Source organism: Bos grunniens, chromosome 5 (assembly GCF_055505025.1).
Source record: "Bos grunniens cultivar Pamir isolate PY7600 chromosome 5, Bosgru_T2T1.0, whole genome shotgun sequence".
NCBI classification, from domain to species: domain Eukaryota; kingdom Metazoa; phylum Chordata; class Mammalia; order Artiodactyla; family Bovidae; genus Bos; species Bos grunniens.
This window is the reverse complement of record NC_141169.1, coordinates 90,929,119-90,948,590: the sequence shown is the minus strand read 5'-3', so window position 1 is coordinate 90,948,590 and position 19,472 is coordinate 90,929,119. Positions and strand designations below refer to the sequence as shown.

Here is a 19,472-nt window from a genome sequence, read left to right as displayed (position 1 = left end):
TATTAAAAAGCAGAGAGATTACTTTGTCAACAAAGGTCCGTCTAGTCAAGGCTATGGTTTTTCCAGTGGTCATGTATGGATGTGAGAGTTGGACTGTGAAGAAAGCTGAGGGCCAAAGAATTGATGCTTTTGAACTGTGGTGTTGGAGAAGACTCTTGAGAGTCCCTTGGACTGCAAGGAGATCGAACCAGTCCATCCTAAAGGAGATCAGCCCTGGGTGTTCTTTGGAAGGAATGATGCTAAAGTTGAAACTCCAATACTTTGGCCACCTGATGCAAAGAGTTGACTCATTGGAAAAGACTCTGATGCTGGGAGGGATTGGGGGCAGGAGGAGAAGGGGACAACAGAGGATGAGATGGCTGGATGGCATCACTGACTCGATGGACGTGAGTCTGAGTGAACTCTGGGAGTTGGTGATGGACAGGGAGGCCTGGCATGCTGTGATTCATGGGGTCGCAAAGAGTTGGACACGACTGAGCGACTGAACTGAACTGAACTGAACCAAATTGGCTTATTAAAACTTTCTATTTCCTCCTGATTCAGTCTTGGATGATTACAAGTTTCCAGGAATTTATCCATTTCTTCTAGTTGTCTAATTTTTTGTAACATTATTGTTCATAGTATTCTCTTACGGTCTTTTGTATTTCTCTGGTATCAATTGTAATTTCTCCACTATTATTTATTATTTTCTTTATTTGGGCTATTTTTTCTCAATGACTCTTGCTAAAGGTTTATCAATTTTATCACTTCAAAGAACCAACGTTTAGTTTCATTGATTTAAAAAAAAATTTATAATTCAGTTATATATATATATATATGTACACAGATTTTTTCCCACTACAGATTATTAAAAGATATTAAATATATTTTCTTGTGCTGTATAGTAAATCCTTGTTTATTTTATATATAGTTCTGTGTATTATTTTTAGTTTCCATAAGATATACTCCCACTGTGATTTTTATTCTTTTATTCTTTCTGCTAACTTTGAGCTTTGCTTATATATTTCTAGTTCCTTTAAATGTAAATTTAGATTGCTTATTTGAGATTTTTCTTGTTTCCTGAGGTAGGCCTTCATCTATGTTTTTGTAATCTCACCCAAAGTTCAAAGACTTGATGTTGCTTTCACAAAATTCTCTATTCTCAACTATTTTTTTTGTATTTTTAAAAATTAATTTATTTTTAATTGAAGTATCCTTTTGTTTTCTGTCAAACCTCAACATGTATTAGCCATTCAATTCAGTTCAGTTCAGTTGCTCAGTGGTGTCCGACTCTTTGCGACCCCATGAATCGCAGCACGCCAGGCCTCCCTGTCCATCACCAACTCCTGGAGTTCACTCAAACTCATGTCCATCGAGTCGGTGATGCCATCCAGCCATCTCATCCTCTGTTTTCTCCTTCTCCTCCTGCCCCCAATCCCTCCCAGCATCAGGGTCTTTTCCAATGAGTCAACTCTTCACATGAGGTGGCCAAAGTATTGGAGTTTCAACTTTAGCATCATTCCTTCCAGTGAACACCCAGGACTGATCTCCTTTAGAATGGACTGGTTGGATCTCCTTGCAGTCCAAGAGACTCTCAAGAGTCTTCTCCAACACCACAGTTCAAAAGCATCAGTTCTTTGGCACGCAGCTTTCTATACAGTCCAACTCTCACATCCATACATGACCACTGTAAAAACCATAGCCTTGACTAGACGGACCTTTGTTGACAAAGTAATATCTCTGCTTTTCAATATGCTATCTAGGTTGGTCATAACTTTCCTTCCAAGGAATAAGCATCTTTTAATTTCATGGCTGCAATCACCATGTGCAGTGATTTTGGAGCCCAAAAATCAGCCATAGGTATACACATATCTCCTCCCTCTTGAACCTCCCTCCCATCTCCCTCTCCATCCCACCCCTCTAGGTTGATATAAAGCAATGTACAATTTGACAATGATTTGATGTATTATTTATTGTGAAAGAATTCCCATCATTTGAGTGGATCAACATATCCACTACCTCACTCACCTTGCATATTTACCTTTTTTTCAGTTATACAGTGATATCAACTGTGATCACCATATTATCCATTAGATCCTCAGACCTCCCAACCACTTCTATGTGATCAAGTTTTTTTATGGTTATATTTATAGAAATTGAAAATAGGAGTAAAATTGATTCTGAATTCTGTATGATTATAGCTATAAAATTTTTTTATTCACTGATAGCTACTCTTTTTTTAAAAAGTACCACATATCTGAATAAGAAATATTCCAATTAAATATGATTTTTTAGGTTTAAATATTTCCTAATTTGTAATATATGTGATTTTGATTTCATACTATTATAAATGATAATAACTCAATTCAGAACTTTTTTCTAACACTTAGAGCTTTATGGCCAGAGAATATAAAATACTGTTTCATCCCAGTGCACCAGCCCCAAGGTACAGGGAGGGAGGAGGGAGAAGGGTTCAGGATGGGGAACACATGTATACCTGTGGCGGATTCATGTTGATATATGGCAAAACCAATACAATATTGTAAAGTTAAAAAATGAAAAAAAAATACTGTTTCATACATATATATGATGGAGTTATAAATAAAATACTTTTAACCTTAATGTATAGTATTAAAAATCAGTGGGAGATGAACAGAAAAAAAAGAGTTCAATAACTAAAAGGAACCATGTAATACTTGTCTTAAAGCAATGTTTTTTCGTGAATTTTTGTTTGTTTTTTAACTGACCTTTTTCTTTAGAGCAGTTTTAGGTTCACAGCAAAATTGAGTAGAATGTATGGAGAGTTCCCATGTACCCCTTGCTCCAGCACACACATCACCTCCTCCACCACCAACATTCTGCCTTAGAGTGGTACATTTGTTACAAGAACCCACACTGACCTGTCCCTTTCACCCAAGTCTATAGTTTACATTAGGGTTCACTCTTGATATACATTCTCTGGGTTTTGACAAATGCATAAGGCCATGCATATGTTATTATAGTATCATATGGAATAATTTCATTGCCTTAAAAATCATATGATATAGTTTATATGGGGAATCTAAAAAAAGTGAAACAAATGAACTTATTTACAACATAGAAACAGACTTGGAGGATGAACTTATGATTAACCAAGGGTAGGGGGAGGAAGAGTCCAGGAGAGGGATAGATTGGGAGTTTGGGACTGACATGTATACAGAGCTTTATTTAATGTATAACCAGCTAGGACCTACTATATAACACAGGGAATTCTGCTCAATATTTTATAATAACCTAAATGGGAAAGGAATTTGGAAAAGAACAGATACATGTATATGTATAACTGAATCATTTTGCTGTACACCTGAAACTAACATAACATTTTTAATCAACTATAATCCAATATAAAATAAAATTTTTAAGAAAAATAATTTTATTGGCTCTCAAAATCAATAATTTAGTACAGTCTTGAATCATTATTTTGTCCCTATAGTCAAAAAATTTGAAATGTTCAGTATAGTAATAGTATTTTGAGGACATGTTTATACCTCTGTCTTATGGTTTTGCTTTGTCTGGATTGCTTCATGATAACTACTAAACTAATTTAGTTATAGAAGTCTCATCCATAGTGCTGAGATCCTTATATTAAATAAATACTGAGCAGTTTGATGTATTACCAGTGTGTCCAAATTATGTCCTACAAGATTTCACAATAAGATTATCTTTAGCATGGAAATAATTGCTCTGTACTCTGCTGACTCACCCCTGCCTACTGCCTAACTCCTGGCAATCACTGATCTCTTTACTTTCCCCATAGTTTTGCCTTTTCCAGAATGTTATGTATTTGGAGTTACACAGTATGTAGCCTTTTCAGATTTGCTTCTTTCACTTAGTAATATGCGTTTAATACCTCTCCATGTCTTTTCATAGCTTGATAGCTCATCTCTTGTTAGTAGTGAATAATATTCCATTCTATGGATGTGCCACAATTTATCCCTCACCTACTGAAGGACATCCTAGCTGTCTCCGAATTTGGTAATTTTTCATTTAGTTTTAAAAAGGATTGTTGTTCAGTTGCTCAGTCGTGTCCAACACTGCCATCCCATGGGCTGCAGCATGCCAGGCTTCCCTGTCCTTCACCATCTCTAATGGATACCAAATTGCTGTGCACTGATTCAGGGCATTGGAAAGAATCAACTGTGCAGGAGCAACAAATGCGTTAGGCTTTCAATGAAACTGAAATTTTCTTGGGACCAGGCTGCATCTTACTTACCTTTTATCCTGGTACAGGTTGTAAAAAGTGTATTGAAACTTCTTTCCATCAGCACTGTCTCTTTCTTCCTGCTCAAATCTGGTCTGCCTAGATGACTGTGTCAGAAATACTGTGTCCCTAAGATCACTGGAAAAGAAATGCAAAAAGGCAAAATGGTTGTCTGAGGAGGCCTTGCAAATAGCTGAGAAAAGAAAAGCCAAAAGGCAAAGGAGGAAAGGAAAGATATATACCCATTTGAATGCAGAGTTCCGAAGAATAGCCAGGAGAGATAAGAAAGCCTTCCTCAGTGATCAAGGCAAAGAAATAGAGGAAAACAATTGAATGGGGAAGACTAGAGATCTCTTCAAGAAAATTAGAGACACCAAGGGAACATTTCATGGAAAGATGGGCTTGATAAAGGACAGAAACGGTAGGGACCTACCGTAATATTAAGATATTAATAAGAAGCAGAAGATATTAAGAAGAGGTGGCAAGAATACACAGAAGAACTGTACAAAAAAGATCTTCATGACCCAGATAATCATGATGGTGTGATCACTAACCTAGAGCCAAACATCCTGGAATGTGAAGTCAAGTGGGCCTTAGGAAGCATCACTATGAACAAAGCTAGTGGAGGTGATGGAATTCTAGTTGAGCTATTTCAAATCCTGAAATATGATGCTGTGAAAGTGCTGCACTCAATATGTCAGCAAATTTGGAAAACTCAGCAGTGGCCACAGGACTGGAAAAGGTCAGTTTTCATTCCAATCCCAAAGAAAGGCAATGCCAAAGAATGCTCAAACTACGCACAATTGCACTCATCTCATACGCTAGTCAAGTAATGCTCAAAATTCTCCAAGCCAGACTTCAACAAACAGTACATGAACCATGAACTTCCGGATGCTCAAGCTGGATTTAGAAAAGGTAGAGGAACCAGAGATCAAATTGCCAGCATCCGTCGGATCATCAAAAAAGGAAGAGAATTCTAGAAAAACATCTATTTCTGGTTTATTGACTATGCCAAAACCTTTGACTGTGTGGATCACAACAAACTGTGGAAAATTCTGAAAGACATGGGAATACCAGACCACCTGACCTGCCTCCTGAGAAATCTGTATGCAGGTAAGGAAGAAACACTTAGAACAAGACATGGAACAACAGACTGGTTCCAATTTGAGAAAGGAGTATGTCAAAGTTGTATATTTTCACCCTCCTTATTTAACTTATATACAGAGTACATCATGCGAAAGGCCAGGCTGGATGAAGCATAAGCTGGAATCAAGATTGCCGGAGAAATATCAATAACCTCAGATAGGTAGATGACACCACCCTAATGGCAGAAAGTGAAGAGGAACTAAAGAGCCTCCTGATGAAAGTGAAAGAGGAGAGTGAAAAAGCTGGCTTAAAACTCAACATTCAAAAACTAAGATCATGGCATCCAGTCCCATCACTTCATGGCAAATAGATGGGGAAACTGTGGAAACTGTGACAGACTTTATTTTGGGGAGCTCCAAAATCACTGCAGATGATGACTGCAGCCATGAAATCAAAAGACACTTGTTCCTTGAAAGAAAAGCTATGACCAACCTAGACAGCATATTAAAAAGCAGAGACATTACTTTGCCAACAAAGGTCCACCTAGTCAAAGCTATGGTTTTTCCAGTAGTCACGTATGGATGTGAGAGTTGGACTATAAAGAAAGCTGAGCGCTGAAGAATTTATGCTTTTGAACTGTGGTGTTGGAGAAGACTCTTGAGAGTCTCTAGGACTGCAAGGAGATCCATCCAGTCCATCATAAAAGAAGTCAGTCCTGAATACTCATTGGAAGGACTGATGAAACTCCAGTTCATCAGTTTTAGTTGAACTTGGAACTCCAATACTTTGGCCACTTGATACAAAGAACTGACTCTTTGGAAAAGACCCTGATGCTGGGAAAGATTGAAGGCAGGAGCAGAAGGGGACAACAGAGGATGAGATGGCTGGATGGCATCAATGACTCAACGGACATGAGTCTGAATAAACTCCAGGAGTTAGTGATGAACAGGGAGGCCTGGTATGCTGCAGTCCATGGGATCACAAAGAGTCAGACATGACTGAGCGACTGAACTGAACTGACTGAAGCTCACTCTGCATTCTTCCAGCTACAGCTCTCCAACCTTAATGTTGCATGGACTTATTTGATTTTTCTCCAGTATAATGATTGCATTGTTATACAAAAACAAAACCCTTTACTATAAATGCTTGCTGAATAAGCCAAAATGAATAAGTGACCACAGTGCATTCTCACTTATTCATTTTCATTTATTCATTTTGGCTGGAATGCAAACATTTAAGGTAACAGGTTTTTTGTTGCTGTTGTTTTGTTTTTTCATAAAGTAGCATTGGCATATATATACTACCATGTGTAAGATAGATAGCTGGTGAGGAGTTGGTATATACACAGGGAGCCCAGCCTGGCACTTTGTGATGACCTAGAAGGGTGAGATGTGGAGAGAGAAGGGAGGCTCAAGAGGGAGTCATGGATGTATAACTATGGTTCATTTGCATATATGGATGTGAGAGTTGGACTATAAAGAAAGCTGAGAGCTGAAGAGTTGATGCTTTTAAACTGTGGTGTTGGAGAAGACTCTTGAGAGTCCCTTGGACTGCAAAGAGATCCAACCAGTCCATCCTAAAGGAGATCAGTCCTGGGTGTTCATTGGAAGGACTGATGTTGAAGCTGAAACTCCAAAACTTTGGCCACCTGATGCGAAGAGCTGACTCATTTGAAAAGACCCTGATGCTGGGAAAGATTGAGGGCAGGAGGAGAAGGGGATGGCAGAGGATGAGATGGTTGGATGGCGTCACCGGCTCAATGGACATGGGTTTGGGTGAACTCCAGGAGTTGGTGATGGACAGGGAGGCCTGGCGTGCTGCAGTTCACGACTGAGCGATTGAACTGAACTGAACTGATGACAGAAACCAATTGCATGATATCGTAAAGCAATTTTCCTCCAATTCAAAAGTAAGCTTAAAAAATGAATAAGTGAAAGAATAAATGAAAAATTTAAGGAACTTATTAGAAAATGACATTTTCATTAGTCACCTTGAGAGCCAGCTTCATTAAGAGCCCTCAGTTCTACATCATATAAGTTTCATCATGTCTCCCTGTCTGTTGTAAAGACATTTCAAGAAGCTAGCTCACACCACTTTGATTTAGTTTTGCAAAATTAATACAACTTGAGGGAGAGAAGGGCTGCTGAGTTTAAAAGTTAACTTAAATCTTTATTTGTTTATTTATTTATTTTTTTTTTGTAATTAACAATCTTTTTTAGCAATATCTTTTTCAAACAAGAAAATCTCATACACAATGGGAAAGCAAAAAAAAAATTCATTAGTTTCTATTTTATCAGACAGTGGTTGAAAGTATGTTCTGCTGAAACATATCCTCTGGTTAAAAGAACTATGCACATAGTTATAGTAAGTAGATGCTTAACTTGCTACCAAAATATTAATACAGATTTGGAAAACAATTGGCTTCTAAAAATTCTTCATGGTAATGACATATTCATAGACATGAGATTAAGAAAAATTAGTCTATCTTGTAGTAATCACGGAAATCAAGATTGATTTAATCATGTGGGACTGTTTCAGAAATTTGATGGCAGAGAAAAGACAATTGATAGGACAATTAAAACTGGTCCATTTTCTTTGTAAAAACATTTGTATACAGAATGATGCATAGAAAATTGATAGTCAGTTAAAAATTAGTAACAGAATGTTTTCAAAGTTTTTTTTCTTTTTTATTGTAAAGCTAGTCCTTATGAGATTATTATAAAAGTTTGTGATCTTTTGGAAATCTGAAGGCCACAGCCTCGATCTTTTGGTACAAGAGAAAAGGAAACGTTGGCCATGTGTATGCCATATGAACTGAATGCAAAACTATTTCAGTTTCATCAAAGGCGATTCTGTTTCACCATATCTCACTGGGATCAAAGGCATTTTGGTTATTTGTGTCAAAAATGGTGCATGAGGTGATTTTCAGTGGAATGGTGTTGGCTGCCAAATTTGGGGACCTTGGAAAGATTGTAAGTGGGTGATATCTGTTTTCAACATTCTTAAAGTTCCTTTCTGAAATGCCTGTCCTCAGGCTAAGTAGGACAATTACCTCAATTCCTCTTTTCCTCTATTCAGTTGATGTTGGGTTAAATGTTGAGGTAAGCAGTCTGAGTATTGCATTCAGTTCAGTTTAGTTCAGTCACTCAGTCGTGTCCGACTCTTTGTAACTCCAAGAATCGCAGCACGCCAGGCCTCCCTGTCCATCACCAACTCCTGTGTTTACCCAAACTCATGTCCATCGAGTCGGTGATGCCATCCAACCATCTCATCCTCTGTTGTCCCCTTCTCCTCCTGCCCCCAATCCCTCCCAGCATCAGGGTCTTTTCCAGTGAGTCAACTCTTCGCATGAGGTGGCCAAAGTATTGGAGTATTGCATTAGACTCTCTTAATCCTCCAGGGAAAGCTTTTTAACCTGGGAACTCAACAGGGATTGAATGCTTTTAATGGGTCTAAAAAACTTCTTCATGGTCTTTGTATTAATTTTGTGAAACCAGGCTTTCATTAAACACCACTATACAAAATATTTTAACAGTCACTGATCAAAATCTTTATGTTTGTATTTTTCTTCTTTTTAATCAGCTTTATAAGCTATCACATGTTAAAAAAATTTACTCATTTTAAGGATATAGTTCAATGGCTTTTTGACACATATATGCAGTCATGTAAATACCACCAAAACAAGACTTAGAACATTCATTTACCCCCCAAAATTCCTTCCTGCCTCTTGGCAGTTGGTCTTCTCTTCTCCTTCCAGTTATCTGCTTTGTGGAATTATGGTTTTTGCCTTTTCTAGATTTTTATATAAATGGAATCAGACCAACTGTAGTCTTATATCTTTTTTTTTTTTCACCCAAAATAATGCTTTAGAGATTTATCTATGCTGTTGCATGTGTCAGTAGCTTCTTTCTTTTTCTTTTCCTGAGTACTATTCTATTATTATGGACATGTTCTGTTGATAAACTTTTGTGTTGCTTCTGATTTACAGATAGAAAGCTTCTGTGAACATTCATATACAGGTCTTTGCATGGATACATGTTTCCATTTTCAAGTGAAATTGGCAGATTGCATACTACATGTATGTTTAACTTTACAAGAAATTTTCAAATGGCTTTTATAAGAAATTTTTAAATAGTTTTTCTCTCTGTATCTTCTATATATATATAATATATTATTTGTATATATATTATATATTATATGTATGTTTGCGACCCCGTGGACTGTAGCCTGCCAGGCTCCTCCATCCATGGGATTCTCCAGGCAAGAATACCAGAGTGGGTTGCCATTTCCTTCTCCAGGGGATCTTCCTGACCCAGGGATGAACCCACGTCTCCTGCATTGCAGGCAGACGCTTTAACCTCTGAGTCACCAGGGAATAAGCCATGTAATATATAGAGATATGAAATAGTAGTTTCTTAGACTGAGGATTTTTTGTATAAATTATATAACATCTATTTACATATATTATATAATATCTATTTATATAATATATATTATATATATTATATAAATATATATTTGGTGGCTCAGATGGTAAAGCATCTGCCTGCAATGTGGGAGACCCAGGTTCAATTCCTGGGTTGGGAAGATCCCCTGGAGAAGGAAATGGCAATCCACGCCAGCAGTCTTGCCTGGAAAATCCCATGGACGGAGGAGCCTGGTAGGCTACAGTCCATGGGCTTGCAAAGAGTTGGACACGACTGAGCAACTTCACTCACTCACTTCACTCATGTACATACATATTAAATAGTGATTTTTAGACTGAGAATCTTTTTAACAAAAATATGTGATAGAGAAATTTATGAGGAGAATATCTTCACCATTTCAGACTTCCTCTACAAGGTCAGGATCTAAGCAAACATATGCAAATATGGATAACAGGGGAAGAACCTGGTACCCGGTTAAGACAGGCTGCCAGTAGAGTTTTGAAGAGTTGTCAACATGCCTGTATGGAGATAAAATTAATCAGAATCTCTGGGTGCAAAATAACCATCTTAAGACTGGCTAGAAAGCAATGTAAGGGGCAAGTTACACAAAACTTGGTTAGGGATACTAGAACATTAAAAAGAAATGTGAATTTTATTCAAGGAAATATAATTTTATTGTCAAATGTAATCTTTGTTTTTACAGCTAAATTGAAATAGTCATGCCTTAATCCACAGTTTGGCAAGAGAACTTAGGAAGATAGCATGGCAAGTTTTAGCAAATAATTCACTCATCGGGTAAAAGATATTTGTGATGAAATGGTTATCTTAGTTTGTTCCTAAAATATTTCTAGTACTTATTAGATGTTGAAGGAGACTTTTTAAAAGATTTTTATTTTTTTTGATGTGGATCATTTTTAAAGTCTTTATTGAATTTGTTACAATGTTACTTCTGTTTTATGTTTTTTGGTTTTCTGGCCGTGAGACATGTGAGATTTTAGCTCTTGGACCAGGAATCAAACGGACACTCCTGCCATTGGAAGGCAAAGTCTTAACCACTGGACCACCAGGGAAGTCCCAAGGGATACTTTTATTATGAAGTGTGTTCTCTGAGGAGCTACTGTTTTTATTTTTATATTTCTTTGACATGACTCTTCTTGCTGCTTCTTTACCATAAACTGTCTTCAATCACCTTGTTCACTATTTTTAAAAGTGATTAAGAAAGAAGCATATAAAGCAGGATTTTCTTCTGGATCCGTGAAATAGCAAAAAGCAGTAGAACACTTCAATTCATAGAGTAATTATTTGTGTGATGACTCTTCCACTTTCCCCTGAATTATGCTTACCACTCACTCCTCAGCACTAATGAGAGGCTAGCAGGCTATGGAAAGAAAATATTAATGATCTACTTAGGTACATTCATGGGGTTTTCTCCTGGTTGGTTTACTCTAATTTTATTTTATTTTTTAAGCCCTCAAGTGTCTTTATTTTATGCCTCATAAATATGATGGAAGCTGGCAGGTGGAAATTGCCAACAGGAAAATGGAAGTTCTATGACCTCAGACAGCCACTGCTACATCCCTTGCCATGCAGGTCCCTTCTTAGAGACTCACAGAGGACTGTATGTGAGGACTCAAAGACCTTTCTTTGAGTCTATCCTGGTACCCTCAGATTGAGTTAGTACTTGGATCACAGCTCTGTGTGTTAGAGTGAGATGTTATGCCCCTCAGGATATTCTCCTCCTTCATCTTGCTAACACTTATTACCTAAGTAAAATCATTAAAAAATTTATTGAAAGATTTCAGTTCAGTCACTCAGTCTTGTCTGACTCTTTGCGACCCCATGAATCGCAGCACGCCAGGCCTCCCTGTCCATCACCAACTTCCGGAGTTCACCCTGACTCACGTCCATTGAGTCAGTGATGCCATCCAGCCACCTCATCCTCTGCCGTCCCCCTCTCCTCCTGCCCCCAATCCCTCCCAGCATCAGAGTCTTTTCCAATGAGTCAACTCTTCGCATGAGGTGGCCAAAGTACTGGAGTTTCAGCTTTAGCATCATTCCTTCCAAAGAAATCCCAGGGCTGATCTCTTTCAGAATGGACTGGTTGGATCTCCTTGCAGTCCAAGGGACTCTCGAGAGTCTTCTCCAACACCACAGTTCAAAAGCATCAATTTTTTGGCCCTCAGCTTTCTTCACAGTCCAACTCTCACATCCATACATGACCACTGGAAAAACCATAGCCTTGACTAGATGGACCTTTGTTGGCAAAGTAATGTCTCTGCTTTTCAGTATGCTATCTAGGTTGGTTATAACTTTCCTTCTAAGGAGTAAGCATCTTTTAATTTCATGGTCGCAGTCACCATCTGCAGTGATTTTGGAGCCCAGAAAAATAAAGTCTGACACTCTTTCCACTATTTCCCCATCTATTTCCCATGAAGTGATGGGACCGGATGCCATGATCTTTGTTTTCTGAATGTTGAGCTTTAAGCCAACTTTTTCACTCTCCTCTTTCACTTTCATCAAGAGGCTTTTGAGTTCCTCTTCACTTTCTGCCATAAGGGTGGTGTCATCTGCATATCTGAGGTTATTGATATTTCTCTCAGCAATCTTGATTCCAGCTTGTGTTTCTTCCAGCCCAGCGTTTCTCATGATGTACTCTGCATATAAGTTCATGTGTATATATAAAACTGTTCCAAAAGACTGTGCTTCTGAGGATTGTAGGCTACGGTAGGAGTGGGAGTGGTTGTAATGGAAATGTCAGTAGAGTGATTTTAGCATCAGATACTTTCTCATGTTGCTCACTAATATAGGAACAATATCTAAAATTAGTAACTATGTAACTTAAAAAAATTTTTAATTGGAAGGTAGTTGCTTTACAATATTGGTTTCTACCATACATTAACATGAATCAGCCATAGGTATACATATGTCCCCTCCTCCTTGAACCTCCCTCCCACTTCCGACCCCACCCCACCCCTCTAGGTTGTCATGAATATGTAACTTCCCTGGTGGTTCAGCAAAGTATGCCTGCCAATGCAGGGGACACTGGTTCAATCCCTGGTCTGGAAAGATTCCACGTGCCATGGAACAACTAAGCCCACGAGCCACAATTACTGAGCTCGCATGCCACAACTGCTGAAGCCCAGGTGCTCTAGGGCCTGCAAGCTGCAACTACGGAGCCCATATGCTGCAACCACTGGAGTCCATGAGCCTAGAGCCTGTGCTCCACAACAGAAGCTACCGCAGTGAGAAGCCTGAGCGCTGCAATAAAGAGTAACCTTCACTTACCAAAACTAGAGAAAGTGCATGCAAAGCCGTGAAGACCCAGCGCAGTTAAAAATAAAATAAAATGAAATAAATTTAAAAAATAAATATGAATATGGCTGTTGGAAAAACTATCTACAAAAGGTATATTTCTAGGCCACTGTTTTAGGCCTGTGTATTGTTTCCCTGCACAGGTACACAAAAGCTAAAACTGTAGGCCCTTTTAAGTTTAAAGCCAAGGTCAAATAAGCGGTTGGTTCTACTTCCTTTCCTGTGTTTAAGTGAAAAGGATGTCATCAAATAAGGTGGTGTCCAATGAAATGGTGCCATGAATTCAAGACGAAAAGGTGTTATTCAAGTTGTTACATGTGCAGCATGTTTCCCTTCTGTCTCAGCCCTCTCTCACCCTACATCTCCACCAACCAGCATTTCATAAGGTTTGACTTTCTGTAGTTTATGCTATAAAAATAAGAGTTCCCTTCCTGTTCCACTACTGACAATATTGTCTTATTGTAAATACACTTTACCTAACTACATGATTCCCTGGAAATTTTGACCTGAAACTCTTTATCTCTTCTCGTCTCTCTCAGCATGGCTGGTCTAAGGTAAGATTAGGTGGCAATACCATCATTCTGGAAAAACTTTAACCTTACAGGCAAGGAAAAAATAAGGAAATGGATATAAGGAAATGAATGCAAGTAACTATGTCTTCTAAACAGGTCTTCTGAGTGATGTCACATTTTTCTTCATCAACTAGCAAACAATAAAGTGGAAACTCTTTGATGTTTGTGAAGAGATTTCCCTTGTTTGCTGTAGAACTAAGATTTTTTAAACAAAGGAGGTTACAGAGGGATGGTGGATCATAAACCATGTGCATTTCTTGGACCACATAATGTTTTATTGATTGAATTATAGGTAGGGATTTATTGAAATTGTGGTTTAACACTCCTTTAAACGTCTTTTATTACTTGACCATTGATGGAACAAATGGGCTAAAACACTTTTAGAGTTTAATCATTTACCTAGGTAATGGGGTGGGGGTAAATGGGAAAGATGGGGAAGGCTAGAGCATTAATGAATGCTACTCCATGTAGAAAGGAGAATTGATTGGTAGCATTCTTATCGGCTACCCACTCCAGTATTCTGGCCTGGATAATTCCATGGACTGCAGTCCACGGGGTCTCAAAGAGTCAGACACGATTGAGTGATTTTCACTTTCACTTACTGTTTTGATAAACTGGCTAACATATATAGTTGTGCATTGTGAAATTCTAGGGGGAAACCATTCATATTTGTAGTTATTATGAACTTCTGTATTTGAAATGGCAATTTTTTAGCAGACATAAATACATTGTCTTAAGAAAATGTCTATTTCTTCAAACTTCTGCAAAGATGATTTGGATTAGTTGAAGAGTTGCCCACCTGCCAATGAAGGAGACATAAGAGACACAGATTTGATCCCTGGGTTAGGAAGATACCCTGGAGGATAGTATGACAACTCACTCCAGTATTCTTGCCTAGAGAATCCCACGGACAGAGGAGGCTGGTGGGCCACAGTCCATAGAGCTGCAAAGAGTCAGACAGGATTGAAACAACTTAGAAGGCACTGGCACCCCACTCCAGTACTCTTGTCTGGAGAATCCCACGGATGGAGGATCCTGGTGGGCTGCAGTCCATGGGGTCGCGAAGAGTTGGACACGACTGAGTGACTTCACTTTCACTTTTCACTTTCCTGCATTGGAGAAGGAAATGGCAACCCACTCCAGTGTTCTTGCCTGGAGAACCCAGGGACGGGGGATCCTGGTGGGCTGCCGTCTATGGGGTCACACAGAGTCTGACACTTCTGAAGTGACTTAGCAGCAGCAGCAGCAGCACACAATAATCAGTGATGTTGAATATCTTTTCATGGGTTTGTTGGCTCTATGTATGTCTTCTTTGGAGTAATGTCTATTTAGATTTTCTGCCCATTTTTTGACTGGGTTGTCTGTTTTTTTGACATTGAGCTGCATGAGATGTTTGCATATTTTGGAGATCAATGCCTTGTCATTTTCTTCATTTGCAAATATTTTCTCCCTTTCTGAGAGGTATCTTTTTGTCTTGTCTATGGTTTAATTTGCTGTGAAAGAGCTTCTAAGTTGAATTAGATCCCATTTGTCTATTTTGTTTTTATATTCTTTAGGAAGCAGGGCAAAACTTTTTTTGCTGTGATTTATGTCAAAGAGTGTCCTACCTTTTGTTTTCCTCTAAGAGTTTTACAGTTTTTGGCCTTACATTTAGGTCTTTAATTCTTAAATCCATTTTGAGTTCATCTCCGTATATGGTGTCAGGGAGTGTTCTAATTACTTTCTTTTATGTGTAGCTGTCTAGTTTTCCCAGTGTCACTTATTGAAGAGATTGTTTTTTCTTCATTGTCTATTCTTACCTCCTTTGTCATAGATTTGGTTATGATAGGTGCGTGAGTTGATGCCTGGGGTTTCTGTCCTGTTCCATTGATCTATATTTCTGTTTTTGTGCCAGTACCAAATTGTCTTGATTACTGTAGCTTTGTAGTATAGTCTGGAGTCAGGAAGCCTGATTCTTTCAGCTCTGCTTTTGTTTTTCAAGATTGCTTTGGCTATTCAGGGTAATTTGATAGGGATTGCATTGAATCTATAGATTGCTTTAGGTAGTGTAGTCATTTTGACAATGTTGATTCTCCCAATCCAAGAACATGATATATCTCTCCATTCTTTATGTTATCTTTGATTTTTTTTTATCAGTATCTTATAGTTTTCTGAGAACAGATTTTTTTTTGTCTCCTTAGGTAGATTTATTCCTGGTGACCAACTCTTATAACCCCATGGACTGTAGCCATAGGGCTTCTCTGTCCATGGAATTCTCTAGGCAAGAATACTGGAGTGTGTTGGCATTTACTTCTCCAGGGGATCTTCCCAACTCAGGAAATGAACCTGGGTCTCCTGTATTGCAGGCAGATTCTACCAACTGAGCCAACACGGAAGCCCACAGATTTATTCCTAGGTATTTTATTCTTTTCATTGCAATGGTAAATGTGATTGTTTCTTTAATTTCTCTTTCGGATCTTTAATTGTTAGTGTAAAGGGATACAAGAGATTTCTATGTATTAATTTTGTATCCTGCAACTTTACCAAGTTCATTGATTAGCTTTGATAGTCTCCTGATGCCATCTTTAGGGTTTTCTATATATAGTATCATGTCATCTGCCAACAGTGACAGTTTTACTTCTTTCCCAATTTGTATTCCTTATCTTTCTTTTCCTCTCTAATTGCCATGATTGGAATTTCCAAAGCTATGTTGAATAGTAGTGGCAAGAGTGGACATCCTTGTCTTATTCCTGATCTTAGAGGAAATGCTTTCAGTTTTTCACCATTGACAGTGATGTTTCAGTGGCTTTGTCATATATGGCCTTTGTTATGCTGAGGTAGGTTCCCTCCATGCCCACTTTCTGGAGAGGTTTTTTTTTTTTTTTTATCATAAATGGATATTGAATTTTGTCAAAAGCTTCCTCTGCATCTATTGAGATGATCATATTGTTTTTATTCTTCAATTTGTTGATTTAGTATATCACATTCATTGACTTGTGTATATTGAAGAATCCTTGCATCCCTGGGATAAATACCACTTGATCATGGTGTATGATCTTTTTAATGTGTTGTTTGATTCTATTTGCTAGTATTTTGTTGAGGGCTTTTGCATCTATGTTCATCAATGATTTTGGACTATAATTTTCTTTTTTGTGTGTGTGATATCTTTGTCTTGTTTTTGTATCAGGGTGATGGTGGCCTTGAAGAATGAGCTTAAGAGTGTTCCACCGTCTGCAATTTTCTGGAAGAGTTTGAGAAGAAGACTTGTTAGCTCTTCTCTAAATATTTGATAGAATTTGCCCGTAAAGCCATCTGGACCTGGAATTTTGTTTGTTGGAAGATTTTTAATCACATTTTTAATTTCATTACCTGTGATTGGTCTGTTTATATTTTGTATTTCTTCCTGGTTCAGTGTTGGAAGGTTATGCCTTCTTAAAAATTTCTCCATTTCTTCCATGTTATTCATTTTATTGGCATATAGTTGCTTATAGTAGTCTCTTGTCCTTTGTATTTCTGCAGTGTCAGTTGTAATTTTTCAATTTTCATTTCTAATTTTATTGATCTGAGTCCTTTCCCTTTTTTTCTTAGTAAAAGTCTATCAATTTTATCTTCTCAAATAAACAGTTTTTAGTTTCACTGATTTTTGCTATTGTTTTCTTCATTTCTATTTCATTTATTTCTGCTCTGATATTTATGATTTTTTTTTTTTACTAACTTTTTGTTTCTTTCATTCTTTTTTTAGTTGCTTTAGATGTAAGGTTAGGTTGTTTATTTGAGATTTTTCTCTTTTCTTGAGGTAGGATTGTGTTGCTATAAATTTCCTTTTTAGAACTGCTTTTCCTGCATCCTATAGGTTTTGGGTTGTTGTGTTTTCATTGTCATTTGTTTCTCGTTATTTTTTTATTCCCTCTTTGATTGTCATCCCAGAGGCCTCAGAAACTGTTCTCATTTATTTTCATTTCTTTTTTTTTTTAATCTGCTCCATGGCAGTTATTTCCATCATGCTATCTTCTAGCTCACGTATCCATGCTTCTGCCTTAGTTGTTCTGCTGTTGATTTCTTCTAGTGTATTTTTCATTTCAGTTATTGTATTGTTCATTACTGTTTGTTCTTTAACTCTTCAGTTCCTTATCAAACATTTCTTTTATCTTCTTGATCTGTACCTCCGTTCCATTTCCAAGATCTTGAATCATCTTTACTGTCATTATTCTGAATTCTTTTTCAGGTAGATTGCATTTTCTCTTCATTCATTTGGTCTTGTGGATTTTTACCTTGCTCCTTCATCTGCAGTATATTTCTCTGTCATCTCATTTTGTCTAACTTACTGTGTTTGTGGTTTCTTTTCTACAGGCTGCAGGGCCATAGTTCCTCTTGTTTCTGATATCTGATCCCTAGTGGGTGAGGTTGGTTCAGGGGCTTGTGTAGGATTCCTGTTGGGAAGGACTGGTGCCTTCACTCTGGTGGGTGGAGCTGAGTGTTTTCTCTCAGATGGGCAGGACCATGTCAGGTGGTGTGTTTTGGGGTGTCTATGAGCTTAGTTCAGTTTCAAGCAGCTTGTCTGCTGATGGGTGTGGCTGTGTTACTGTCTTGCTGGTTGTTCGGAGTAAGGCATTCAGCACTGGAGCCTATGAGCAGTTGAGTGGAACTGAGTCTTGGTGTTGAGATGAAGACCTCTGGGAGAATTCATGCCAGTTTATATTTCCTGAAGCCAGGATTATCTGGTGGTCCAGCATTTTGGACTTGGTTCTCTTACATTGAAGGCTCAGGCCTGACCCCTGGCTGGGAACCAAGACCCAGCAAACTGTACAGCACAGCACCGCCCCCCCCCCCAAAAAAAAAAGAAAACAAAACAGAGACCAACCAACCAAACAAAATAACTCCAAAATAAAAACAAAAATGAAAACAAAAGTTAACAAAAACAAAACAAAAACAGAAAAACTTCTGTTCCCCACCAGAGGTACTGGTCCCTTCTTGTTTCCTCCTTTTTAAAAAAAATTCTTTCATCCTACCTGGTTGCATGGGGATTTTTCTTGTCCTTTTAGGTGTCTGAGGTCTTTTGCTAGTGTTCAACAGGTGCTCTGTGAGAACTGTTACATTCGTAGATTTATTCTTGTTGTACTTGTGAGGAGAGGTAAATTCCTCATCCTTGAATTCCACCATTTTAACTCCTCCCCTCAGCTTCATATTTTTTAAATCATAACAACTTGGCTCAGAGGATAAAGCGTCTGCCTGCAATTTGGGAGACCTGGGTTCAATCCCTGGGTTGGGAAGATCCCCTGGAGAAGGAAATGGCAACCCACTCCAGTATTCTTGCCTGGAGAATCCCATGAATGGAGGAACCCAGTAGGCTACAGTCCATGGGGTTGCAAAGAGTTGGACATAACTGAGTGACTTCACTTTCACTTTCTATAATAACTCACCAATTAGTAATAGATGAATGATCCCAACAGCCAAATCTTCACCTAGGAAGGAGTTGGTTCAGGACTGGGAGACTGGTTGATGCCAGCAGCTTTCCATTCCACAGCAATGGTCATGTCACCACAATGGACACCAGTTGAGAGCAGCTGCTGGTGTCAGTACCACTGGTTCTAGGACCCCTCAGCTGGAACTGGTGATGTTGTTCCTGCTGGCTGCTGCCACCATAGACAACCCAGTACTCCTGGTCCTGATGATGCAGGTTGCCACTCACTCTCTTGGTAATTTAAGCTCAGAGCTCAGAGACTGAATTAGACAGCAACGGACACTCTACCTGTAAGTTAAAGAGAGCTGGAGATAGGAAGCTAGATTCACTTGAAAGCTGCTCTCATGGAGAAAGAAAAAAAAAAAACTGCATTGCAGAAGATGGTCTAAAAGGGAAATAAAGAAGTTGCCTGAAAG

The 19,472-nt window shown here is 38.4% G+C and overlaps 1 long non-coding RNA gene across 3 annotated transcripts in view; it reads left to right on the top strand.

The window, feature by feature from the left end:
- LOC147372601 (uncharacterized) overlaps positions 1 to 17,235 on the top strand; it is a 64,263-nt gene extending 47,028 nt beyond the window's left edge. For all 3 annotated transcript variants that reach the window (XR_015164216.1, XR_015164217.1, XR_015164215.1), the window contains one exon: positions 16,783 to 17,235. This is a non-coding gene — a long non-coding RNA (uncharacterized LOC147372601). The remainder of the gene's footprint in view (positions 1 to 16,782) is intronic.
- Positions 17,236 to 19,472: the final 2,237 nt, after the last annotated feature.